The sequence below is a fragment of the Choloepus didactylus genome, chromosome 16 (genome assembly GCF_015220235.1).
Source record: "Choloepus didactylus isolate mChoDid1 chromosome 16, mChoDid1.pri, whole genome shotgun sequence".
Taxonomy (NCBI): domain Eukaryota; kingdom Metazoa; phylum Chordata; class Mammalia; order Pilosa; family Megalonychidae; genus Choloepus; species Choloepus didactylus.
In genome coordinates, this window is record NC_051322.1 from 31,935,005 (window position 1) to 31,962,254 (window position 27,250).

The 27,250-nt window shown below is 48.4% G+C and overlaps 1 protein-coding gene across 4 annotated transcripts in view; it reads right to left on the reverse strand.

The window, feature by feature from the left end:
* Nucleotides 1-27,250, reverse strand: part of CTIF (cap binding complex dependent translation initiation factor) — a 320,346-nt gene that overhangs the window by 126,254 nt on the left and 166,842 nt on the right. The gene's annotated exons all lie outside the window — the stretch shown is intronic.

Genomic DNA, 27,250 nt, shown 5'->3' on the forward strand with positions numbered 1-27,250 from the left:
GCCTGGGATTAAAATAATCTCAATGTTGTTAATCTGACATCATCTCTTTTACAATGCTTGTGGGTGGGCCCTGCCCCACTTCTGGTGGGCAGTCATGGCCAGAAGAAGGGGCAGCCCTCGCCTGTCACCCCTGCCTCCTACCCAGGAGTGAATTGGTAGTGCCTGGAGACCTCTCTTCCTGCCTGCCCAGCCCCTTCCCCTGATGTGTGGTCCCCCTGGGACTTGAGCCAATGCTCACAGGGAGAGTTAGAAGAACCCACGATGATCAGCTACAATGTCTAAAATGGCTTTGCCCCAGAAAGAGATGTCCAGCTCTATTTCTAAATGCCCTTTTTATTGGACCCCAAAATGCCACCCACTTCGATCAGATTTAAGACCCCCGCTAAAATGCACAAAGGATTCTGCACTGGTTTGGATATATTATGTCTCCCCAAAAGCCATTTTCTTTCATGCAATCTTGTGGGGGCAGATTTATTACTCTTTCTGATTAGGGTGTGACCTGTTGATTGAATGTTTCCATGGAGATTTGACCCCACTCATTCAAGGTGGGTCTTATTTAAATACTGGGATCCTATAAGAGAGCTCATAGACAGAAGGAGCTCAGAGCAGCTGAGAGAGCTTTTGGAGACACGCATGGGAGCAGGTGCTTAGAGATGCTTGGAGACGTTTGGTGATGCTAGCCCAGAGGTTGCTCCAGAGAAGCTAAGAGAGACAAGCCCAGAGATATTTTGGAGAAAGCCATTTTGAAACACAACTAGGGAGCAGAGGAACAACAGACGCCAGCCACGTTCCTTCCCAGCTGCCAGAGGTGTTCCAGATGCCATTGGCCATTCTTCATTGAAGGTATCCTCTTGTTGATGCTTTAGTTTGGACACTTCCATGGCCTTAGGATTATAAATTTGTAACCAAATAAACCTCCTTTAGAAAAGCCAATCCATTTCTGGTATTTTGCATAATGGCAGCATTAGCAAACTGGAACAGATTCTTAGGATGGGAAGTTAGGCCTTCACCATTGACAAGTTTAGCTTCAAGATCTAGTCTGGGTGACCTGGAGAAGGGATGTTAGTTATGCTCCCTTCTGGGGTGTCAGGGGCTGGAGCAGCAGTAGTGGGCTGGAGGGCCTGCTGGGCTCAGTGGAGCTGGGAGGGGCCCCCAAGCACAGGCCTTTCACAATGCTGCCCCACTCTGCTCTTAAAAAACTACAAACTGCAGGCAGGCTGAAAATGTTCTTCCTTCTCCACACCCCCAGTTGCTCTGAGGTGGGACAGGCCAGCTCAGGCCCCTGGACGCCTTCTAAAGGCCCACCCAAACCAATTCACTGAAGAAGGCACGACTCCAGTCTGGCTGCCAGGGCTGTCAGGAACCAGGTTCCCTGCCCCAGTCTCTCTGCGCCTGTCACTCCTCCCCAGCCACAGGATTTGGCAAGGCTCCTTCCAGGCCTGCGACAGCCTCTCTCCTGATCCCACTCAGAAAAGGCTTCCCCAGGAGAGCAGAGGGCTAGTGCAGGGCTTGGCTGATCCTGCTGCAGCCTCAGACTCTGGGTGGGTCTGAGGGATTCCATGAGCTGGGGTGGGGTGGCAGGTGGGGGCAGTGCCTCCCCAGACAGGTAGACAGATCCCAGGCGCTGTCATCTAGGTGGCTCAGCTCGACCCTCAGTTCCACCCCCACCTCCCCCACCTCCCTGTTCTGCCTCTGTGCATGACCCTCTCCCTTACCTGCAATTAAAACATTTGACAGTCACCAAGGTGTCTGTGCCTTGGGATGCTACCTGTCCCAGGGCAGCTACGTTTGTGAAGAGAACCATGGGCAACATGAAGTTTTCACCCAAATAAGGCACGCACTATGGGTGGACACTCAGGCAAGGCGGCACCTCTGGGCAGCAGGGCTCCCAGCACCTCTCAAATCAGTTATTACTATTATACTACCAGCACCATCGTTAATAACTTGTAGATCAAATAATTTTGGAGAGTACACTGTGTGCCTCCCCCGAGGGCACAGGGAGGAATAAACCACCCAGATGGGGTGCTCACGTCGGGGGCAGCTGCCTCCTGCCTACACGGCAGACGGGATCCTGGCTGGGACCTGGCTAGCCTGTCCCTCAGCGGGGCAGAATTTGCAGTGCAGGGGCATAGGGGAGCAGGCTGCACCGGCTGGGCTGTATTTGTCAGGAGAAGAGGCAACGTTGGAGTCCAAAGGGTCAAGAGGAGGAGGAACGAGACGCCTTGTGTCCAGGAAGGAACTGGGGAAGGATGGGTCATCCAGGAACGGAGAGCCCCCGTTACGCCTGCGACGCTTTTAGCCGTGGTTTAGGCTGTGGGCTCGGAAAACAGCCCCATCTGCAAGGGGAGGCTGGATATGGTGCTGCCCCCTGGGAGCAGGGGAGAGTTCCCACGCAGAGCAGGGGGTCTGGGCTGGCTGCCCCTTCGCTGAGGCGAGCTCTGTCTCCTGTCGGTTGCATCGCTCTGGTGGCCCTCCTTTCCCTGCCACCTTCTCAGGTCCTGCCTTAACTTCAGGGCAGCAGGGGCCAGTTGTCCCCTGTTTTCTCCTATGGACTTCCAAGCTCTGTCTGCCACCATTTAGGCATCACTGGCCACCTCCTGGTCCCCCGACTCCGAACACCCCCCACGGCAGCATCCAATAGGTCTCCTGCAGCTGCCTGTACCCCCATGGGCCAAATCCAGCCACCACTAATTGTGTAAATAAAGTTTTATTGGATCACAGCCACACTCATTCATTTATGTCTTATCTATGGCTGTTTCTGTGCTACAACGGCAGAGGTGAGTAGCTGTGACAGAGACTGTATGGCCTGCAAAGCTGAAAATAGTTACTATCTGGCCCTTTACAGAAACGGTGTAAAGATCTGGACAGAATGCCCCACATAGGAGGCAGTCCGTGAAAGGCAGCATCCATAATCACTATTATCCTAAGTGGGAACGAAGAGATGGTGGTGGGACAGGCAGTCTTTCACCTCCAACCTGATTAACAACATTTTCTTTTATCAGTTTTGCATACTTAGTTTCCATATAGGATTTTGTTTGAAGAAACTTCTAACAAATGGGTTCCCTCTACTCTCCAGAAATTCTGGGTGTCTCTCCGTTTGACTGGATTTGCTCTGGACTGTTCACAATTACAGCTCTATGCTTGACTCTCAGTGTCACCTGCATCGGGTCTGGTGGGTACCCCACAGTCCTCAGGAGTCCTGATGGCCTGCAGAGGGGCCTGGGGACCACCCCAAGCTACGCCCTCCCTGCCTCCAGGACTGTGGGCTTCCGACCCCCAACTGGGTGGCACCGTCCTCCACAAGGAGTAGACGTTTCCCGAGCCGCCATCCCACGGCCACGCACGGGACCTGGTGAGCACCCCCTTCTCTGTCTCAGCGTGTCCTGTCCCAGACGCCCCCAGACTGGCTGTGTCACTCTGGGGCCCTTGGAGAGACTCTGAACAGCAGTGTTCTCTAAGAGAACTTTCTGTGATGTTGGAAACGTTCTTTATCTGCACTGTCCTATGGCTCCCGAGTGCTTGAAATGAGGCTCCTGTGATCGAGGAACTGAAAATTTAATTTAATTTAAATTAACTTAAATGGCCACATGGGGCTAGTGGCTACTGCACTGACTGTGCAGCTGTTGACAAAGGGGACGTTTTTATCACTTCCTTTCCAGGGACTCTGTTCGAAGACGTGTGTGTGTGTGTGTGTGTGTGTGTGTGTATCTTGGAAACTGCCCTTTTTCTGGAACTACCTGAATCCTCCGGGGAACAGGACATTCCAATGCTCGGGCAACAGCATCGTCTGACTTAAAACCTGCCCCAGGGAGGAAACCCTCTAACTCACGCACCACTGTAGAGAGAAACAGGGCAGGGAGGGAGGGAGCATAAAGAAGAAGGTGAGATAAGTAAGGCATTTTTAGAGATATGCGAGGTTGAACCAGAAAAGAGGGTAAACACCTAAAACCTCAATCCCTTCAAAGCTATGGGTGGGTTTCACTAGGGCATTTAAAGTGGGGAAAAGCAGTGTCACAGGAAGGGATTAGAAACAGGTAAAGACGTCCCCCAGCGGTCCCCACCTCCTGGAGTTCACACCCTCACGTCATCATTCCCACACTGCGCCAGGATTAGTCTCTGTGACCAATGGAAAATGGCAGCCGTCTCCATCTTGGTTCCCCTCTCTCTCCCTTTCACTTGGGTCACTCGCTCTGTCACGAGCACCCTACAGAGAGACCCGCAGTGCGCGGAAATGACACCTCCACCGGCAGCCTGGGAGCAGCCGAGGCCTGCCAACAACCATGCCAGCAAGCCTGGAGCAGATCCTCCCGTCGGTCAAGTCTTCAGACGCCTGCGGCCCTGGCCAGCTGCTGGACGGCTACCTCGGGAGAGACCCTGAGCCAGATCACCCAGCCAAACTGCTCCCGAAGTCCTGACCCTCGGAAACCGTCAGTTGATAAATGCTTGCTGTTGTAAACTGCTACATTTTGGGATAATTTGTTACCCAGCCCGAGATAACTAAAATAGATGCTGGTACTTGGAAGTGGGGTAATGTCATAACAAAAATCTAAAATGTGGGAGTGGCTTTGGAACTGAGCAGTGGGCAGGAACCAGAAGGATTTTGCGGTATTAGTGAAATCCTAAACCGCCATGAAGAGACTGTTGGTAGAAATACAGGCTTTGAGGAGATGGCTAGTGAGGGCTTTTTAGGGAAGTGAGAAACGTGGTACTGGGCACAGGAGGAAGGAGGACTCTGGCTGGGTGGCAGCAGAAAGTTTAGCAACGCTGCCTCCTGCAGGTAGGTATGGGAGAAGTCGAAATGCACCTAATGACCTGGGGACCAGGCTGAGATTTCCAGCCAGAGAACTGAACATGCTGCCTGGGTTTTCTTGTGCTGGGTGTAGCAAAATGTGAGAGGAGAGAGACGAGCTAAAAGAAAGACTATGACAAAAAGAAAGGAGCCGGGACTTGTTACTTTTGAAGATTCTCAGTTTTGCCAGGGGGCAAATGATGCTAAAATTAAGACATGACTTTTGAGCAAAGATCAAACCCAGGGCACTCCCAGGAAAGCACGGTTCAAAGATGCAGCTGAGGGTGAGGCCATACAGTCCTTTGTCAAGATCTCAGGAAGATCAAAGGTGCTGCCTCAGTACTATTCAGTCAGACAAAAAGCTCACTGAAGATTTCAAGGGTGTGAATCTCAGATCTTCTCAATCAAACAATAGGGCTTCCAAGAAGTTTAAGGGCTTCCTCAGCAAAAGCCCAAAGTGGAGAAGGGATTATCATGAAGAGATTTGTGGCTGAGCTTCTACTTAGTGGAGTAGACCCTAAAAAGGTTCAGAGAAGACGGATCAAGAATTTCGAAGAATTCTATCAGCAGAAACACTGCCGGCTCAAATGGAAAGGGACAGAGGTGGCACCAAATGCAAAGAGTCTGTTGCATCTCCGAAAGGCTACTGGCAGGAAGCTGGCTGAGAAAATGGCTCAGCTACAAACACATGGAAAAACGAGGCAGAACAAGAGACCAGAGTATCCACTGGGCTGACAGCTTGACTGCCATCTCTTGGGAGACCCTGAAGGTAGAGGGTGGGGAGGAGTAGGACTGAGTTCTAATTAACAAACTTCTAGTCTTTGTCTGGCTGGATCTCAGAACTGCTCTGGACCAAGGCCTCCTGCATGACTTCTCAAACAGGAGTGTCTATGACAGTTATCCTAGGCCTGTCCCACCACTGTATGTTGAGTACACGGTGGCGTAGATAACTTGTCTCTTTAAACTCACAGGCCTTTACATGGAGAGGAACTAGCTGTACTTAGCAACTACACCCAAGGAGCCGCATCCACACCTGGACCTAATTTTGATGTTGAGATTTTGGATTTTGAGCTGCTGCTGTAATGAAATGAGACACTGGGAGAGGGTGAGTGTATTTGGCCTGGAGGAGGGATGTGTGTTGCTGGGGAACAGAGGGTGGGCTGTGACAGCCAGCTTCCAGGCAGCCACCAATGGCCCCACCGCCTGGGATTCACACCCTCATGTAGTCGCCTCCCACACAGGACCAGGGTTGGTCTACATGACCAACAGAACATGGCAGAAGTGATTGTATGTCACTTCTGAGATTAAGTTCTTAAAAATACTGCAGCTCCTATCTTGGTTTCTGTCTGCCAGTCTGTCTTTCTCTCTCTTGGATCACACTCTGGTAGAATCCAGCTGCCATGCCATGGAGCACCCTGTAAAGAGGCCCACCTGTGACAAAAAGCTAGCAACGAAAGGGTGCTACAGAGAATACAAATTTTGTTCCAAATGAATATCTCTTAAATAACAGTCAAAAAACTCAGGAATAGATGTGACTGGAGGAGGAGCTTACAGTCTACGAACCTTTACATCAAGCCTCATCAAACACTCCACACTCCTGCATAGTCGATTGCCCATTCTCTGTCCACGTTCTATCCCATGATAACCTATGCTCTCAAATTTAATTCTCAGCATTTGCTCATTATAGTTAGTTTACATTAGTGAGGCCTACAATATTTGTCCTTTCATTTATGGCTTATTTCACTCAACATGAAGTCCTCAAGGTTCATTCATCTAGTTGCAGGCCTCACGACTTCATTCCTTCTTGCAGCCATTCAATATTCCATTGTATGTACACACCACAATTCGCCTCTTTCTCTTAGCCAGCTCTGCAAATAAACTCACTACCCTCTCCACTATGTGGGACATAACTTCCAGGGGTATAAGTCTTCCTGGCAACGTGGGACATGACTCCCAGGGAAAAGCCTGGCCCTGGAATCATGGGATTGAGAAAGCCTTTTTGACCAAAAAGGGGAAAAGAAATGAAACAAAATAAAGTTTCAGTGGCTGAGAGATTTCAAATACAGTCGAGAGGTCATTCTGGAGGTTATTTTTATGCATTATAGACATATTTCTTTTTAGTTTCTAGTGTATAAGAAACTAAATACACTACATATTAGCTAAAAGGCAATATCTGAATCTGTTGAACTGTAATCCAATAGACTTGATTCTTGATGATGACTGTATAACTATATAGCTTTTATCATGTGACCATGGGATTGTGAAAACCTTGTGACTAACACTCCCTTTACCCAGTGTATGGGCAGATGAATAATAAAACAATGCAAAATATATATATATATAAATAATAGGGGATAAGGGGTATGGGATGGTTTGGATGTTCTTGTTTATTTTTACTTTTTTATTTTGGAGTACTGAAAATGTTCTAAAATTGTGGTGATGAATGCACAACAATATGATGATACTGTGAGCCACTGATTATATGCTTTGGATGGATTATATGGCGTGTGAATATACCTCAATAAAATTGCATTAAAAAAAAAAGCTAGTGAGGAACTGAGACCTCCAACAGCCTGGTGAGTGAGCTTAGGAGCAGAGCCTCCAGCCCCAGTTGAGCCTTTAGATGACTACAACTCCAGCCGACAGCTCGGCTATGATTGCAGAAGAGACCCTGAGCTAGAAGGAACCACCGCCCCACCACCCAGGTAAGCTACACCTGGATTCCTGACCCTCAGAAACTGTGCAAGACAATAAATGTTTCTTGTTTTAAGTGCTAAGTATTGGGGTCATTTGCTACGCACCAACAGATTACTAACACAAACATCCAGGCCATGCTCCATTTCCAGCAAACAGTCATTGGAAAGAGTAACTTTGGAGGAACTGGCAAAGTCCCTAAAACAGTCACACACACATACATACATACACAGACATAGCTATAAACACAGATGTGTGTATAATACAAACACAGAAACAGGGAAGATGTCTTCATGTTTGTGCAGCCCTTGGCAGTTTGCCTGTGTTTGAGCATCATCTCATTTGAACTACAAAACAGCCTTCCAAGGGAGACGTCCTGTTTTGTAGGTGAGAAACATGCCTCAGAGAGGTGAAGAGATGCCTCACTTTTAGCTACGGCAGCTAGTAATGGGAGGAAACGGGACTCAAACCGAGTCTGAAGACGACTCAGCACGCTCAAAGGACTGTCTATCCATTGGGCTGGAGCCTGGGCCCTGCACTGGCTCACGTTTATGTGACTTCCAGGTGGGGAAGGTAGAGGCAAAAACAGTGCTGGCCTAAAAAGGGATAGTTTTCAGCTTTTAGGAGCTAAAAGACCTGCCTTCAAAAAATATGACCCCTCCACTCCGCCCTCATCCTCCTACCTTGCCCACATTGGCTTTTTAGCACCAATGTCATTCTCTTAATTCTTTTGGGTAATAACTGAAGGCTCCAGTTAAAATGCAGAGTGACCTGCCCAGGGTTACCCATTAAGGCCAGATCAAGCACTGACACCCGTCTACTATATGGAAAGCAGGTCAGATAAATCTTGGGGCACAAGGGTTACTTGAGAGTAGTGGGAAATGGGAGCTCTTGTCAAAAGGGGGTGGAAAAGAGGCAGAGCTAGTTTTTCCCAATTGCTCGAGTCCAGTTTTGCTCACAGCATAAGGCATCCTAGTTAAAAATATGAGAACTCTGGCCAGGAAAGAGCTGCCAAGCTCCTCTGCTGACCTTGGAGGGGCAATGCAAAGGGAACCAGAATTAGGGGACCTGGGAGGGAGCTGGCCTTTGCAGGTCCCACCCAGAGAGGCCTGCTGATCACTTCCCTACCCCCTTCCCGGCTGAGCTTCTCCGGAATATCGGGGCCAAGTCAGAATCCCATCCTCTCTCTGTCCACCCAGTCCATACCCAGCTCCTTAGAGCCACGGCAGCGTGTGGGTCACAGGGCCAGGCCTCCTGCTCAGGGTGACCAGGCCACGCCATCTGCTCCCTGACACACGAGCCAACCTGGAACATGTGTTTGCTGCAGCCACCAGGCAACCAGACCAAACACGCACAACACTCCATGCTGTTTTCTTTTCTAAAAACATCTCTCGTTTTTGTTTCAAATCCATATACCTGATTTTCCCCGAGTTCAGTTGTCAGTCCTGACAAGCAACAAGCCTGAAATTGGATCCTCTGTCCACCGAATCCTGTACTATAGAGAACCTCCCCTAGAAGCTGAAAAGAGGGGGGTTTAAGACAACTCAAAGGCAGTGGTATTCCTGCGGGCGGGGTGTCTGACAGATTCCTTACCTCACCAGGTGATGGTGATGGCTGAAGAGCCGCTGGGTTACAGAGGATGTGGACAAGCCTGGGGAGGGGATGGGGTGGCAGCAGAGGAATCCAGCCAGCTGCAGGGTGGGTGGGTGGTCTGCTCTTTAGGAAAAATGTCCCTGGAGCCTGAATCACAGTGGGTTATGGGACTGGTGAACCATGGAGCTGGCTCTGGGCAGCCGCTTTTGCCCTTGGCTCATCTGTTTACCTCTAGAGGTTACTTGGGACACTGGGCTCCTCCTCCCCCTCCCAAATGCATGAGTGCCCCCATGTTCTCAGGCCTCTTGCCCACCCCCCAAATCCTTCAGCTGCCACACCTGCTCCAGGTGAGCCCAGGAACTCTCTCCCAGTCTGTGTCAGGCCTGATCTGCCCACTCCTGTTAGGGAAGGTCAGGGAAGATCAAGAGAGGGCAATAAACGGCTTGAATAGTGACAGTGGAGGGAGTGGGAAGGGGACAGGTGGAATCTGCAAGCTAAGAAGGAGCCAGCAAGAGAAAGTGGGGGTTGAGAAAGGTCTTGGGCAGAGAGTGCAGCAAGTGCAGGGGCAGGAGCAGGCTTGGCCTGGTCAAGGCACCGAGAGAAGCCTGGGGAATGGAGACACAGTGAGCAGAGACACAGTGAGCAGAGGGGAGGGCGGGTAGAGGGGCAGGGGACAGGATAAGCAGACCATGTCCTCCAGGGGGCACTGGTAGGGGGACTCAGGGTAAGGCCGGTTCTGGCAGGGTGTTCTAAAGGCCTATCTGCAAGGTTATAAGCTGCTAATAATTCCTCCAGAAACCTCTATCATGCTAATGCGTAGGTAGCTGCAACTTTTGAACTCTCCACACACTGCTGGTGAGTTTGAGTGTCCCTCTACAAACAGGACCCACAGGGCCCATCACGGGTCTGTCTACTCCTGGTGCTCGGGCTCTGTCTGCCTGTCTGGGCCTACTTCGAAAAAGGGGCACCTCCATCCAGCCCACTTTTCGAAGGGCGTTTAGAACCCTGCAAGTGCTCAGGGAGCTGGAGACAATGGCACAACCTGCTGCTTCAGAGATGCCCCGAGTAGGGCCCAGGGGACACCTTCTTCTTCATTTCCCCCAGGGCAGAAGAGCTGGTATCACCTCTGGGACCCAGGGCCTGTCTTCCTGAGTTATGTTATTTCTGTTTGCTGGTGTCGTGCCTAATTGAGCCCCTGCATCACTTAAGGAAACCAGGGCCTCCCAAAATACTCCCAACCATAACAGAGGCATCTCGGCCTCCCCAAAACACACACATTGGAATAAATGGCGAAAATTAAATTACTGGGAAGACTCAGAAATAACTCCCGGAGCTCAGGGTGAATGCTGACCCAGGCAGGAAGGCTTCTTGTATTTTTAAAACCTGTGCCCTGTCACTGCTGGGGAGCCCTGGGGAGTGGATGGCACCCTCACACCCCGGGCCTGTCCTCCTGGGAGTGGGGGCTGGCAGTGGAGGACTCTCTCCGGGGTCGGATTCCCTGCCCCTGAGGGCTGCTCACCATTTGAACTCAGAGCATGCTCCCTCTGGCTTCTCAGCGAGCGGGACCCTTGAAACCTGGGGAACCCTGCTCTCTCACAGGGGCTCCCTAAACATGTCCACTCGTGAGTCATCCAGACAGGAGAAGGATCTCTGGGCATGGCTGAGCTGGTGCAGGGCTTGAGAAGGCAGAGGGTGGCAACCCCGTCTGAAATCTCACCCTTTATTCCTCTGAATTACTCCCCTCGATCCACTTGAAATAGCAGCTCTCTCCCCACTAAGAGGGCCACACCATCTTTAACATCTCCTTGCATGTGTTAACCAGATAGTTAATAGGGGGGTTGTGTAGATGAGGTTAGGGACCCAGAGGAGGGAAGGTGGGTACGGGGAAGAGGGGACAGAGGAGAAGGTTTGCCGCAGAGATAATGGCTAAGAGCACAGGCTCTGAGGCCGGGCTGCTTGGGGGTGACTTCCGGCTCCGCTACTTTCCAGCTCTGTGGCTTTGGACAAATCACTTCACTTCTCTGTGCAACTTACTTTCCTCACCTGTAAAATGGATGATAAGAGTATCTCCTGTAACCATTAGAAAACATGGTCCTAAATAGTCAGGTTTGCCGGATCCCACATCAAACAGAGAAATCTACATAGGGTTGTTGAGAAGATTATGAGCTACTATCTGCAAACGGCTCACAACAGTGCCTGGAACAGAGTGAGTGTGTGCTAAATCACTGGATGACTTTGGGGCTGGGCCGACGCTGAGTCCAGCGAAAAGGGCCCTTGGAGCAAGGGGGTACACGGCCGGCCCTCTCAGTCGGGTGGTCCACCCAGCACCTGCTCTTAAGTGGCCAGGGGGCTGGGAGGGCTGGGCAGGCAGAGTGGGGCCCAGGGTGCGGCCCTGCCCTGGAGGCCAAGCAGACGTCCCCTGCCCTCCTGGAACTTGCCACCAGGGAGGATGAGGATACGGGGTGCAGCTTCATTGCCCTGCAAGCCCCAGCCAGCCTCTGGGCTGCCCCTCAGTTGAGTCTCCCCCTCCCTGAGGAGTGTTCCCTTTTCCATCTTCAGTCCTGTGCTCTTTCTAATACTACCCTGGGACATTTTGGGGCTGGAATCAGGGACCCCATTTTATAGCTGAGAAAACTGGGGGCTCCAAAGGGGTCATGGAACTCCTTTGGGGGCACCACAGGATGAAAACCCAGGCTCCCAAACTCCTGAGCAGGGTTCCTTCCTTCCCCGCACGCTGCCCAGGGCAGGGGGGTCCCAGAAATCCGCATCAGAAGGGGGTGGGGACTCCAGTCTTCTGAAGGCAGACACAGAGCCCAGCTCCACCTGTCACCCTAAAGGCATCGCCCCAGGCTGAACATCCGTGTCCTGGGGTGCAGGAGGACGCCAAGGCTCGGGCGGTCCTTTACTTTCCCAGGGTTTCCTGGCTGGTGAGGCCTGAGCTGCACCCAACCACCGCACTGCCCCCAGGGAAGGCTGGGCGGACTCAGTGCCAGAGGCTGGTCCCTTGGGCCCTCCGAGTGGCCTGCTGCCCTCTGCGCCAGCGAGCGAGGATAAAGGGTTGGGGTTTAGCATTTGTGAGCCAATCCCTAAAGGCCCAGCCTTTCAGTAACAGATAGACAAAGGCCTCCGAAGAGAATTAAGTAAACCAACTATATTCTTGGGGGTGTTCATTCTACTTCCCATGTCAGGTGTAGCCCAGTGGGGCCGCCAGCCACTAGGCATGTCCCCAGGCCTCCCTTCTCTCTCTCTGGGGCTTCAGGGTCTGAATGAATTCTAATGGCTGGGAAAAGGGGAAGGGACCACTCAAGGAAGAATAATGCTCTGCTCTGCAACAGTGGGCACGGGACTCGGAAGTGCCCACTGCCAGGGTAGGAAGGCCTGGTGCCCGGGGTTCTACCAGAATGAGCTGCATACCACCTCTTGAGCCTCTTTAGCACCGCCCATGGATGCAGATCCTGGGCTAGGGGATACACTTGCCTTCTCTGGGAGGGGCACCCCAGGGCCTTGCACTCCCCTGGAGGTGAGTGCTGAGAGCAGGTCCTGAGTGTGGAGCATGCCCCAGGAGAGAGGGGCAGCGGAGGGCATCACACATAGGGGAGCTGTGGGCCAGCCTGGGTGGGGAGCCCCTTTGGCAGCTTGTTTTGCCCAGGAGCGCTGGGGGAGGCAGCTGCGTGCTGCAGGATTATCTGGATCACCACGGTTTGTACAAAGGCTGGGGTCCTCTCGGAGCTTCTCAGGGCTCCGCTTCAATCAAATTTGGACCCGGACATCTGGCTTGAAGAAGCGAACTGCTCTTCTCTCCCAAAGAGCCTGCCTGGGGGTGGGCGTGGGGGAGGAGGAGAAGGATCCTAAAAATAATCCCTGTCTGACTCATTTTGCTTAGAAACTGACAGGGCTGCCTGCCAGGTGGGGGTTTGCCTGCCCCATTTTCTTATCTATCTTTAGCAGGGACTTAATGAGGGCAATTTCCTTGCTCGGATAGAAAGACAAACCGCAGGCAATGAGTGTGGATCTGCCTCTCTGTGCCCCCATCTCCTGATGACAGGGTGACAATGATAGTCACTGCAAGGCTGAACAGTTTTCGAGGGCTTCAGGGATGGTGTCATCCCAGGAACAAAGCAACAGTGGGCTCAGGGCAACCCCAGGTGGGCGACAACCAGCGGAGGGGGTGTCTCTGGCTCCCCACTTCTCTTCCCCCTGGCTCTCCTACCCCTACAACACAAATAAAATCAATTACTGAGGCTTAAAATCCCATCACTCACAATATTTTCCTTTACCTTCAGCATCTCTCTACTCTGTTTTAAAAAGCAAGGCCTTCCAAAAGGGCTAACCAAACAATGAATGTGAGAGAGTTCAAATGATGGATGGATTCCGGGCTCTGAACCAGTTCCTGGTGGGCACGATCTAGGACGCAGTCATTTTTGTAGATGAAGAGCTCCATGACTGATGGTGTGTCCTGAGGTGCTAGAGGGGATGGCAAGCTTCAGAAAGCCACTGTGGCCTAAAGCAAGGGGTCTCAGGAGGCACTAGAGATTCCACAGGGGCCTCGCCCATGAGTCCAGAAGGGAAAAGGAGAAGTCGGGTGGATTCAGGAATGGAACGAGGGCCCCCCATCACCAGCACTGACCCTCAAAGCATGGGATGGAACTGTCAGAGCAGGGTCAAGGAGCGGGGCTTAAAAAATGTTAGCGACAATCCCCAAGTTATATTTTCACGTGTAGAGTGAGAAGGAGGAGGGAAGCACGGGGCTGCTGGTAGGCAGGTGATGGGAAATTGAGGTGCAGCTGAGTGAGAGGAGACCCGCCTACCCCCAGGTTTGCCTTCTGCTGGAAGAATAAGGTTGACCAGAAAAGGCAGAGCCTGCTGGAGCAGCCACACAAAGCCGAGGCAGGGGAGGCGAGGACAGGAGACGGCCCAGGGCTCTGAGTTCTCATCTTCCTGCACAAGGGATGAGGTGACGTTGCTCAAGATGAGAGAAACTGCTGGGGACTGTCCCCCACAAAAAAACACGTTCAAGTCTCAATCCACGTTCCTGTGGGTGTGAACCCATTTGTAAAAAAGGACCTTGCAAGTGTTAAGGTGAGTACAGGGGTGGACTCATCTGTGAACAGGATCTTCAAAGATTCTATTCAGATGAGGCCAGATTGAATCAGGATGGGCCTTAATCCACATTACTAGAGTCTTTATAATCAAAGGTAGACACCAGAAGTTAGTGGACACCTGAGGACCAGGCATAAGAGAGAGCCACTGCCCTTGGACGGAGGCAGAGATGCAAGCCAAGGAACCCCAAGGACCGCAGCAAGCCAGCACCAGGACACTACAGACTCAGGGAGAAAGCAAGGCCTGTCGAGGCCTTGACTTTGGATTTCTAGCCCCTAAAACTGTGGACCAATAAATTCTTGTTATTTAAGGCAATCAATGTGTGGTACTTGTCATAGCAGACCTGGCAAACTAAGACAGACCCCTTCAAGTGAGGTCATAAATGGCCCAGATCATGTCTGAGGAATTCTGGAGAACAGGCAAAGTGCTGGAGACTGGAGCTATGTGTGTATAGCTCCAATTTTCAAAAATTGGAAAAACATCCCAAAGAGATTCCCAGATAGATGGTCTGGAAGAAAAGGTTCATACAGACCAAGTCAAGTCCAGACCAAATCCACGACCTTTTTTGAAACGGTTACTAGCCTGACACAATCTTGATGCAAACATCAAGCTCGAAGAGGTATTCCCAGGGCTTGCCGCATCATCCATCCTGTTCATCAAAAAAAGGTTTTTGCTATATGTTTTCCATGCCACAAAACTTTTAAAATATACAATCCAGTGGGTTTTAGTATAATCACAAGCCTGTACGACCATCACCACTAGATGTCCTGTTCATTTCTATCAGTGACTTTGATGATGTCCCAGAGAATTTGCAAAGTCCAATCTGATGGCTGACACCGTGTCCACAGAGAAGGAGCCTGGCCCACGGTGAGTTTGGATCTAGTCGGTGGAGGGAATGGGAGGGAGGGGCGGGATTCTTAGTTGGTTCAGCGATAGGAGGACACCAAGGCACAGTCCTGCTCAGCTGTGGGAGCTGCCGTGGCCTCACACCACTTGCAGGGTCTAACATGAGGCCCAGCTCCTCACCACCCTGGGACAGGTGAGGACAGGTGAGGACAGGTGAGGACAGGTGAGGACGGCTCGCTCCCCTGCCTAGATCACTAGCTGGGTCCGGCCACAGTATTCTCTCCTTCTTTTCAAATCTGCTTTGCAAGTGGAGTAAACAAACCCTTCTGAGACCTCTCTTAATGAAACAAATTAATTTGGAGAATGGCTCTCCTGTCTCCCTGGCTGCCTGGGCTTTGGTGGGATAGGCCACTAGTGCCTCCATGAGCGGCCTCTCTCTAATCGTTGGGGGGCAGGCTCTGGAGCCTGCAGAGTCTGCTGAGACTTCTAGAAGAGTCTGGGGCTGGGTCCTCAGGAGCCAGTGGGCTCTGTGATTTTCGTCTTCTAGTTAGTTCAGTTGGGGAAAGCAGCAGCCTTTGCTCCACCCACCTGGCTCTGCTTCTGGGAGACTGTGTGGGGGTGACTTCTGGGGAGGGCGGCAAATCCCTGGGCTCTGGCACCTGTTTAGCTGCAGCTTTCATGCTCCTCTCAACCAGACATCCTCCCACCTCCTCTCCAAAGACTCCTCCTGTCTCACAGCAACGTTTATCCCCACCTCCTTCGGGAGCGTCTGTAATCATCCCCGAAGATCGCTTCTTTGTCTGAACCTCTGCAAGATAACACTTGGATGCTGTACAGTTGTGCACAACTTTCTGGTTGATTCTGGAGTGAGAGTGTCACTTTGCAAGCTCTACCATCAGGTCCTTGGGAGCAGGGACAGCGCCTTGCACTTCCCTTGTAACCTTCAGAGCACAGACTATAGCTCAGAGCACTGCTCAGTAAATCCTAGCTGAAGAGTTCAATAGTGCTCCATGGGGTGTTCACTGGGCTGTGCCACCCAGAGCCCCTGTCGGGAACAACATGCCCACTCCCCCAGCTGCCGGCAGTGCTGTGCAGGCAGCACGCAGCTGTCAGCCCCCTTCCCCAGGGCAGTGCACATCCAATGACCAGTGGATGTGGGGGTTTAAAGGCCCACCCCCCTCATTCCATTTTGGGACAACTCTAGAGTCACCCCAACTTCAGAACTCCCTGTAAGGTAAGCTGAGGCTTCCACCACTTGCAGGGTCTAACATGAGGCCCAGCTCCTCACCACCCTGGGACAGGTGAGGACAGGTGAGGACGGCACTGCACTGCACTGCAGCTCAACTTCCCTCTCTGCCCAAACCTGCTTCCTTCCCTTCCCTTCTACAGGTATTGATCCCAAGAGCATTCCCTAATACATGTCTTGTCTGCTGATCCCTATCCTAGAGGGTGCTTCCCAGGAAACAGACGGTGACATCTGTTCATTGCCTCGGTTTGCTCATTCCATAAAGTGGAGGATGGGTTGGATGGGGGGTGGGTGGAGAGACCCCCTGTGTCCTGTGGGGATGAGAGACTGCCCTCAAGGTAAACACAAGCAGATAGTCATGGGCTGGCCAGGCCCTAAGCCAGGCCCTCTGGTGAATCCCACTCCCCTCTCCTGCCTGCAGTGGGCAGAGCTTGGGCGGCTGGGAGGCGAGCCTCAGCAGGCTCCCTTCCAACCAGCAGGTCTCCGGCTTGTTTGGGGACAGAGCACCTGGAGGCAGCCCACTCTTGAGGAGTGCGTAAGTAAATTCATATAGAATGCATAATTTTGTTTGAAATCTGCAAACATCCTTCCCTAGCTTCCAAAAATAAACACATGGTACTGGTTGTCAAAGTTTTGAGAACATTTTAAAGGAGAAAATATTTGAACTGTCCGTAAGTTTTTTTTTCTGTAAAATGGGAAAACAGACACCCACAACTCAACTTTAAATCCCAGGGCCCCCTTGACCTTGCCCACAGAACATGGGTTTTCTGCAGCAGACTGCTCTGGAGATGGCCTCTTGCCCAGCCAGCTTGGGCCTGGGAGCCCTGGAAGTGAGGGCAGAGCTTGGAAAGCTCACACCCGAGAAGGAACAATCCATGCCGGTGCCTGGCCTCTGGGCTAAGGAGCTAAAGCCCATCCCTCACCACCAGCATCTACACTCCACCCTCACCTACACTCCATCCTCTCCTTAAAATGCGTCCAGGATAACTCGGTTCCCCATCTGACCTGAAGAGGGGGCTGACGCTGAGACGGTTCTAGGCGTTCTGCAAGGATGAGCTCATTTATGCCTCTCAATTAGTGCACCCATTTTACCAAGGAGGAAATAGCGCTTTCCCGGTGTGAAGTCACTTGCCAAGATCACGAGTGAGTGATGGGAGGAGGTGGGACTCACAGCCCAGCTGTCTAATCCAGGGCATGCGTCTTTACTCTATTATTCAGCTTCCTAATATCCTTAGACTTAAATGGAAAACAAAAGCAGTAACAGCACACACCTAACACTCCCAAGAGGCCACGTGAGACTTGCGTGAAGAATAGGGTTCCAACTCCCAGTTTGAGAACTCCTGCTCCAGGCCCCGGGGAATCCCAGAATCCCAGGTTCAGCTACAGGCCCGGGCTGCACGGAGTTTGCAGTGACTTGAAACTGACTCTGGTCACTCTGCAAGAAGATAGAAGGCCACAGAACCCTGAAGGCAGGCCAAGAAGAGGACCCGGGGGATTGAGCTGGACACTTTCCTTCATGTGAAATTATAGCCACACTTGCTAGGCACCAAACAGCAACCTGCTGGGCCTTTCACCTGAGGCTCTGGAATTAAAAGGGCCTCTGATTTGGAGTCAGTCTAGGCAAATTCAGGTCTGCCACTTCTAAGCTGAATAAACCTGAGTACTCTCCCTGGCCTCAGTGATTCCATCTGTTAAATGGGGGAACAGTGTCTGTTTTTCCCCTTAACAGTGGGGAGGAGAGTTAAGGAGGGGGAATCAGAGACGACATAGATGGTGACTATGCCTTGGCCACCAAAACCGCTTCTGGTGCCCTGCCCTTCTGCCACCTGGTGTGCCTAAGGAATGCAAGCCACTGTCAGGGCGGTTTAAGCCCAGAATAATTAGGGAGGTTAACCTGCTATACAAAAGTTGTAACTACCGAGGTCAAATATAAAGCCTTGGGGCTTAGCAAGCCCACTACTAGCCATCATCAGCTGTGAGGGTTAATGCTGTCCTGATAATATTCTGCAGTTGCTCTTCAAATGTCAGAGCCACATGATCTACCAAGAAGGACCCAAGAGGCTCCTGGTTCTGGCTCCCTGAGTTCAGACAACTGAGGTCCCTACATCAAGAGGCTGCCTGCTCTTCTGAAAGTCCCTGTGGCCTGGGGCTCCACAACCTCTCCAGGATGTTAGTGAGTGATGGATTCCACTGTATTCCAGATTGGGAATGAAGACGGAGCACACCTGCTGGGGCCCAGTAATTGCTTGCGATATGCCTGCCTGCCCTCACTCCCCTCCCCGGGTTGCAGAGTCTGCCCCCCTGATGGCCAAGAAGTTCATTCCTCGAGTTCATCTTTGGTCCAGCTGAAAGCAATCCTGCATCCATTTAAGCTTATTTCCCCGGATTGGGTCCCTGTGAACGTGGAGGCAACGGCTCTCCTTCCGCTGCATAAATCTCTCATGAAATTAACAGCATCAACATTCTTTCCCTTTGGCCTCCTCTTCCCTGATCCTGTCCCCTTAGCCTTCCTCGCAGGACATATTTTCCATCCCTTTAATCATCTTTATTGCCTGGCTTTGGGCCCTGTCCCAGGCCCACATCCTCTTCAAGGGGTGCTGACCTAAACTGGGTGTTAACGCAAGCACGGCTAAGCGGAAGTTCCACTTCCCTGTCCTTGCCTGTCGTGCGCCTCTCCTACATTCCTGGGCAGGCTGCTGCTTTCCGGAGGCCTGGCACTGCCTCTGTGCGCAGGGGACTCCCGCTGAGCGAGGCGACCTGTCAGACATGGAGATGCGGTGGACCTGGCCGCTGAGCGGCGGCTGCCACTGCCCCGGTCAGAAGGTGTCCGCCCAGTCGGAAGTGCAGGGACTCCCAATACCACAGGGACACACATTCTCGGGGTCCTCTGCCATCAGGACCGCAGGCGCAGAGGAGGAGAGACACTCAGCCTGGGACCTCCATTCCTCCCACAGGGGTACACCCTACTGCTTCCCCCAGCCGGGAGCCAAGGATGCTGCCTGGCAAAAGAGCAGCACCCACGATGCAACTCCACAGCTTCTGGTCTGTCCGGGAGTAGGGCTTGGACCAACTCTGCTAGCACAGTCTTCCCTCTTGCTGCTGCTGCACAAAGCACCTCACGGTTCTGATGTCTAAGCCAGGACTGCCTCCCTCCCAGCAAGCTGTGCATTTACTGTCCTCCGCAAACGTCTTCAGACCCAAGAAATCCACCAGCTGATTACGAGGCATTCCGGGAGCCCAGTCCTCCACCCACCCAAGAGCTGTGGCCACCACCTAATACCCCTCGTCCAGGGGGGCAGGATCACAGGCACCACTCAGCCACAACCCTCAGTCCCCAGGGGGCTGTCATTGGGGAAGGGAGGAGGCACAGCTCATTCTCTGAGGAAGCGATGCTGGCTGGACTGTTTCTTGGCTCCCTGAGAATATTCTCTGCTCACTGAAGGTGAAACCACAAGATAAAAGTAAAACCTTTACCTAAGAAGAAATTCCCTAAGGAGAAACACCCCATGTTGGGGATACCCCATTTCCAGGCAGAAGCCTTTTCTTTTTTTGTTCTTGTTTTGTATTTCCAACCGGAAATAATTTACGCTTATTCAAGCAAAAAATATACTCTTTCACCCCCCTTTTACACAAATGGCCAAATGGCGAATTTTGTTCTGCACCTGGATTTTTCCACTTAAAATATATTTTGAAGACCTTTCCAGATAAGAAAGTCTTTTAAAAAAATAAATGTCCAGCTTCCAGGAAGATGGTGGATTAGGAGAGACAGAGCAAAACTCTCCTCCATGAAAAACATTAAAGGACAGAAAGTGCTCCAGAATAGCAGATCCAGGGTTCCACCAGCTGGGAAGGGACTTCTACACCAATAGTGAGTGTGTACTTGGAGAAACCGAGGGGCTGAGTTTAAGACCGGTGAGCGTTCGGCCCGGAACGCCACCAGGGAATGGGTTGTTGGAGCCGGCTGACGCGCGCGGAGGGGACCAGCCTTCCATGCCCCGGGCACCCTCCTCAGCACTTGGCTCAGGTGATAACCCTTTGCAGACCTGCGGTCAAGAGCCTCCGTGCCAGGGACTGGCGGTTGGAGCAGACAGATGAGTGCAGCCATCTTTGCAGTCGACTGGGGAGACACCCCTTCACAACCCCGTGGCCAAGAGCTTCCTTGAGGGAATTTGGGATTTGGCGGGCTTGTGACAGCATCCACTCTTCCTCCACAGAAGTCCGCGGTGTGCACAGCCTAGAGGTGACTGTGCCACACGGAAGTGCCAGGAGCCCTCCCCCAATCCCAGGGACTCTTGGGCGCATGGCAGACAGGGACTGTGGGGCATTTAAGATGGAAGATGAGAAGCGCAGTTGTGTACTTCCAGAGCACTCCACCCACAGCCCTGCGAACGGCTGGGACCACTATGTCCTGGAGTGGACTCCCTGCCAAACTGTGCAGGGCAGGCCCCCACCCACAGGGCTGGCAGTCCCCAGTGCACATGGAAAATTGGTGCACTGACTGGACTTCCATATGCTTAGGACCCCCTCTCAGTGCACAGATGAAGCTGGGGGTGAACTGGCTTGAGGGGAAGAGGTGGCTCAAGAGCTCTATCTGCTGGTAGATCAGGGAACGTGCACTTCACCAAGCTGTAGCTCTGCCAAATTATAAAGATTCAACTAATCCTGCACATCTAAAAGAACCCTATCAAGATAAGAAAATTGTAAAGCATATGAAAAAACCAGAAGATATGGATAACCCAAACATCCAAATTAAAAAGTCAGTGGAGACAAAGAACTTGGAGCAATTAATCAAAGAAGTGCACACAAACATCAATGTCATGGCTCCAGATATAAAGGACATGAAGAAGACTCTAGAAGAGCATAAAGCAGAATTTGCAAGAGTAAACAAAAAAATAGCAGATCTTATGGAAATAAAAGATACTGTTGATCAAATTAAAAATATTCTTTAGACACATAAGGCAGAAGTGAAGACGTAGAGGAACAAATACAGGACGATGAATGCGAAAGCGCAAAAGAACGAATGGTGAAAAAAATTCAAAAATTTGAAATGGATCTCAGGGAAATGATGGACAATATGAAGCTCACAAATATAAGAATCACTGGTGTTCCAGAAGGTGAAGAGGAAAGTAAAGGGCTAAGAAGAGTATTCTAAGACATTGTTGAGGAAAACTTCCCAACTCTTCTAAATGACATAAATATGCAAATCAAAGATGCCCAAAGAACTCCACATAGAATAAATCCAAATAAACCCTCTCCAAAACATATTCTGATTAGATTGTCAAATGCTGAAGAGAAGGAAAAAGTTCTAAAAGCAGCAAGAGAAAAGCAATTCACCATATACAAGGAAAACAGAATAAGACTAAGTAGTGACTACTCAAAAGGTACCATGGAGGCGAGAAGGCAGTGGTATGACATATTTAAAACTTTGAAAGAAAAATACTGCCAGTCAAGAATTCTTTATCCAGAAAAGCTCTCCTTCAAAACTGAGGGGGAGCTAAAAATTTTCACAGACAAACAAATGCTGAGAGAATTTGTAAACAAGAGAACTGTCCTATAAGAAATACTAAAGGGAGCTCTACCAGTGGAGAAAAAAAGAAAGGAGAGAGATGCCTAGAGAAGAGCACAGAACTGAAGAGTATAAGTAAGGGTAACTTAGAGGAAATCGAGGAAAAAATAGATCTGACAAATAAAAACCAAAGGATAAGACGGCTGATTCAAGAACTGCCTTCACAGTAACAACACTGAATGTGAATGGATTAAACTCCCCAATTACAAGATACAGATTGGCAGAATGGATTAAAATAGCTGAACCAAAAATATGCTGTTTACAAGACACTCATCTTGACCCAGTGACACAAAAAGATTGAAAGTAAAAGGATGGAAAAATATATTCCATGTAAGCCACAGCCAAAAGAAAGCAGGGGTAGCAATACTAATCTCAGATAAAACAGACTTTAAATGCAAGGATGTTATAAGAGACAAAGAAGGACAATGTATACTAATAAAGGGGACAATTCACCAAGAAGAAATAACAATCATAAATGTTTATGCACCCAATTAATGTGCTCCAAAGTACATGAGATAAACATTGTCAAAACTGAAGGAAGCAATAGATTTTCCACAATAATTGTGGGAGACTTCAATACATCAATCTCTCCTATAGATAGATCAACCAGACAGAGGACCAGTAAGGAAACTGAGAACCTAAATAATGTGATAAACAAATTAGACTTAACAGACATATACAGAGCATTAAATCCCAAATTACCAGGATACACATTCTTCTCTAGTGCTAATGGAACTTTCTCCAGGCTAGAACATATGCTAGGGCATAAAACAAGCCTCAATAATAAATTTTAAGAGATTGAAATTATTCAAAGCACATTCTCTGACCAACATGGAAAACAATCAGAAGTAAATAACCATCAAAGATCTAGAACATTCACAAATATCTGGAGGTTAAACAACACACTCCTAAACAATCAGTGGGTCAAAGAAGAAATTGCAAGAGAAATTGCTAAATATCTAGAGACAAATGAAAACAGGAACACAACATATCAAAACTTATGGAAGCAGCAAAGGTGGTATTGAGGGGGAAATTTATAGATCTAAATGCATACATTAAAAAGGAAGAAAGAGCTAAAATCAAAGAACTAATGGAACAAATGAAGAAGCTAGAAAACGACCAGCAAACTAATCCTAACGCAAGTAGAAGAAAAGAAATAACAAGAATTAAAGCAGAAATAAATGATACAGAGAAAAAAAAAACAATAGAGAGAATAAATAAAACCAAAAGTTGGTTCTTTGAGAAGATCAAAAAGATTGACAAACCCTTAGCTAGACTGACAAAGTAAAAAAGAGAAGACCCAAATAAACAAAATAATAAATCAATGGGGACATTACTGCAGATCCCAAAGAAAATTTTAAAATCCTAAGAGGGTACTATGAAAAACTGTATGGCAACAAACTAGACAATCTAGAGGAAATGGATAATTTCCTGGAAACACATGAACAACGTAGACTGACCAGAGAAGAAGTAGAAGACCTCAACAAACCAATCACAAGTAAAGAGATACAATCAGCCATCAAAAATTTACCTACAAATAAAAGCCCAGGGCCAGATGGCTTCATAGGGGAATTCTACGAAACTTTCCAAAAAGAATTGACACCATTCTTACTCAAACTCTTTCAAAAACTTGAAGAAAATGGAACACTACCTAACTCATTTTATGAAGCCAACACCACTCCAATACCAAAACCAGATAAAGATGCTACAAGAAAGGAAAACTACAGGCTAATCTCCCTAATAAATACAGATGCAAAAATTCTCAACAAAATACTTGCAAATCGAATCCAAAGACACATTAAAAAAATCATACACCATGACCACGTGAGGTTCATCCCAGGAATGCAAGGGTAGTTCAACATAAGAGAATCAATCAATGTAATAAAACACATTAACAAATCAAAAGGGAAAAATCAAATGACCATTTCGATAGATGCAGAAAAAGCATTCGACAAAATTCAGCATCCTTTTTTGATAAAAATACTTCAAAAGTTAGGAATTGAAGGAAACCTCCTCAGTATGTAAAGGGCATATATGAAAAACCCACAGCCAGCATAGTACTCAATGGTGAGAGACTGAAAGCCTTCCCTCTAAGATCAGGAATGAGACAAGGATGCCCACTGTCACCACTATTATCCAACATTGTGCTAGAAGTTCTAGCCAGAACAATCTGGCAAGACAAAGAAATAAAAGGCATCAAAACTGGAAAGGAAAAAGTAAAGCTATCATTATTTTCAGATGATATGATCTTATATTTGGAAAACCCTGAGGAATCAACGAAACAGCTATCTGAGATAACAAATTCAGCAAAGTGACGGGATACAAGATTAATACACATCAAGTCAGTAATGTTCCTATACACTAGAAATGACCTAACTGAAGAGACACTCAAGAAGAAGCAACTCACAATAGCAACTAAAAAAATCAAATACCTAGGAATAAACTTAACCAAGGATGTAAAAGACCGCTACACATAAAATTATATAACTTTACTAAAAGAAATAAAAGGGGACCTAAAGAGTTGGAAAGATATTCTGCGTTCATGGACAGGAAGGCTAAATATCATTAAGATGTCAATCCTACCAAAACTGATCTACAGATTCAATGCAATACCAATCAAAATTCCAACAAACTAGTTTGCAGACTTGGAGAAGCTAGTTATCAAATTTATTTGGAAGGGAAAGGGGCCTCAAATTGCCAAAAGCATCCTAAAAAAGAAAAACTGCAAGGACTTACACTTCCTGACTTTAAAGCCTACTATAAAGTCACAGTAGTCAAAATAGCATAGTATTGGCACAAAGATAGATATATTGATCAATGGAATCAAATTGAGAATTCAGAAATAGACCCCCGGATCTATGGTCAACTGATTTTTGATAAGGCTCCCAAATCCACTGAACCGGGATAGAACAGTCTTTTCAACAAATGGGGATGGGAGAACTGGATATCCATATCCAAGAGAATGAAAGAGGACTCCTACCTCACGTCCTATACAAAAATTAACTCAAAGTGGATCAAAGACTTTAATATAAGGGACAGTACCATAGAATTCCCATAAGATAATGTAGGGAAACATCTTTAAGACCTAGTAATAGGAGGTGGCTTTTTAGACCTTACACTCAAAGCACAAGCAACAAAAGAGAAAAATAGATAAATGGGAACTCCTTAAAATTAAAAGCTTCTGTACGTCAAAGGAATTTGTCAAAAAAGGTGAAGAGGCAGCCAATGCAATGGAAGAAAATATTTGGAAACCATATATCTGATAAGAGACTAATAATATCTTGCATATATAAAGAAATCCTACAATTCAACAACAATAGTACAAACAGCCCAATTATAAAATGTGCAAAAGATATGAAAAGACATTTCTCCAAGGAGAAAATATGAATGGCTGAAAAACACATGAGAAAATGTTCATCTTCACTAGCTGTTAGGGAGATGCAAATTGAGACCACAATGAGATATCATCTCACACCAATAAGAATGGCTGCCATTAAACAAACAGGAAACTACAAATGCTGAAGAGGACATGGAGAAATTGGAACTCTTATTCATTGTTGGTGGGAATAAATAATGGTACAGCCACTCTGGAAGACAGTTTGGCAGTTCCTCAGAAAACAAGATATCGAGTTACCCTATGATCCAGCAATTTCACTTCTCAGTACACACCCAAAAGATCTGAAAGCAGTGACATGAACAGATATTTGCACACTAATGGTCACAGTGGCATTGTTCACAATTGCCAAGAGATGGAAACAATCCAAATGTCCTTCAACAGATGAGTGGCTAAACAAAATGTGGTATATACATATGATGGAATACTACACGGCAGTAAGAAGGAATGAGGTTGTGAAACATATAACATGGATGAACCTTGAAGACATAACGCTGAGTAAAATATACCAGACACAAAAGGAGAGACATTGTAAGTTACCACTAACGTGAACTCCATGAAAAATGTTAAATAAGTGTCTTATAATGTAGAATATAGGGGACCTGGATATAGGCAGAAGCTAGTGAAGGGGGAATGATAATCTAATATGTACAGATATGAGAATGAGGGTGAACTTAATGGTATGGGAATGGTCAGGTGTGACTATGGTTCATTAATGGGATTATAAGTATCAGTGATGCATTGAAGCCAAACATGTTTGTAAATGGTTGTTTAAAGGCATGTAACCCACAGATTAGCACCACAAACCTAAATAAGTGTTAGAATGATATACTTACAAGGTATGACACTGGTGCAGAGGGTTAACAACAGAATGATATATGGAAAAACTATATGTTACATATTAAAGACTATATTTAATAGGAATATCTTACCAAGACTGCACTAATGCTAGGGATGATAATTAGCAACTGATAAGAGCACTAGGATGTATTATGTTATAATTGTTTAAAGTTGAGAGTGATGATGATTGTACAACTAAGTGAATATACTGTAAGAAACTGACCATTTATCTTGGGATAGAATATATATTAAGTGAAATTAGAAACCCACTACTTAATAAATCAAGCCCTTGACTTGAGGATTGCTACTGTGAAATTTAGCGTTGTAAATGGCAGGCTGAGCCCTCCTATAATTACGCCTTATGCACCTCCAGGGAGCCTCTTTTGTTGCTCAGATGGTGACCTTTTTCTCTCTAAGCCCAACTTGGCAAATAAATTCATTAACCTCACCCCCCTCACAGGGGACATGATTCCCCGGGGAATGACTCTCCCTGGTGGTGTGCGACATGACTCCCAGGAATGAGCCCAGCCCCCGCAGTGAGGGATTGAAAATGCCTACTTGACCAAAAGGGGGAAAAAAAGCTGAGGTCACAGTGGCTGAGAGATCCCAAATAGAGTCAGGAGGCTATACTGGCGGTTTCTCTTATGCAAGCTCCTGCTAGACACCCCAAACGGCCACAGAATGCCATGCCCTTACCAAAAGTAGTCTCCAAATACCTAGGTCCCTACCTGAGATTCTATAAAAGATTCACTAAGTTTTTTCTTTCAGAAACTTAAATCCACCAGATTGTTCCTGTGCCAGACAAGTCCTAAAACCTAGAGGCAACAGCCTCTTTAAGATCAACTATCAGATATGACCCCTTCCCCATCCTGTCAACACCCCCTTTCAATATGAACAAGTTAGGGTGCTCACTGCCTAGACACCCCCGAAGATGGAGAAAGAGATTAAGTGAGAGGAAGGGGTAGCAACAAAAAAGATTTAACAAAGGTCTATGAATACTGAAACTTTATACAATTATATATATATCTTTTTGGATGCTGGGGTGTCGGAATGGCTAGAAGGAGGTAAATGACAGGTGGAACTGAAGCCATAGCATCCTTTGGGATTTGCTCTATAGCTGCTCATTGACTTGTGCCTTGATGGTCTTCACCTTTCTGTATATACCTTGTATTGCATAACAGG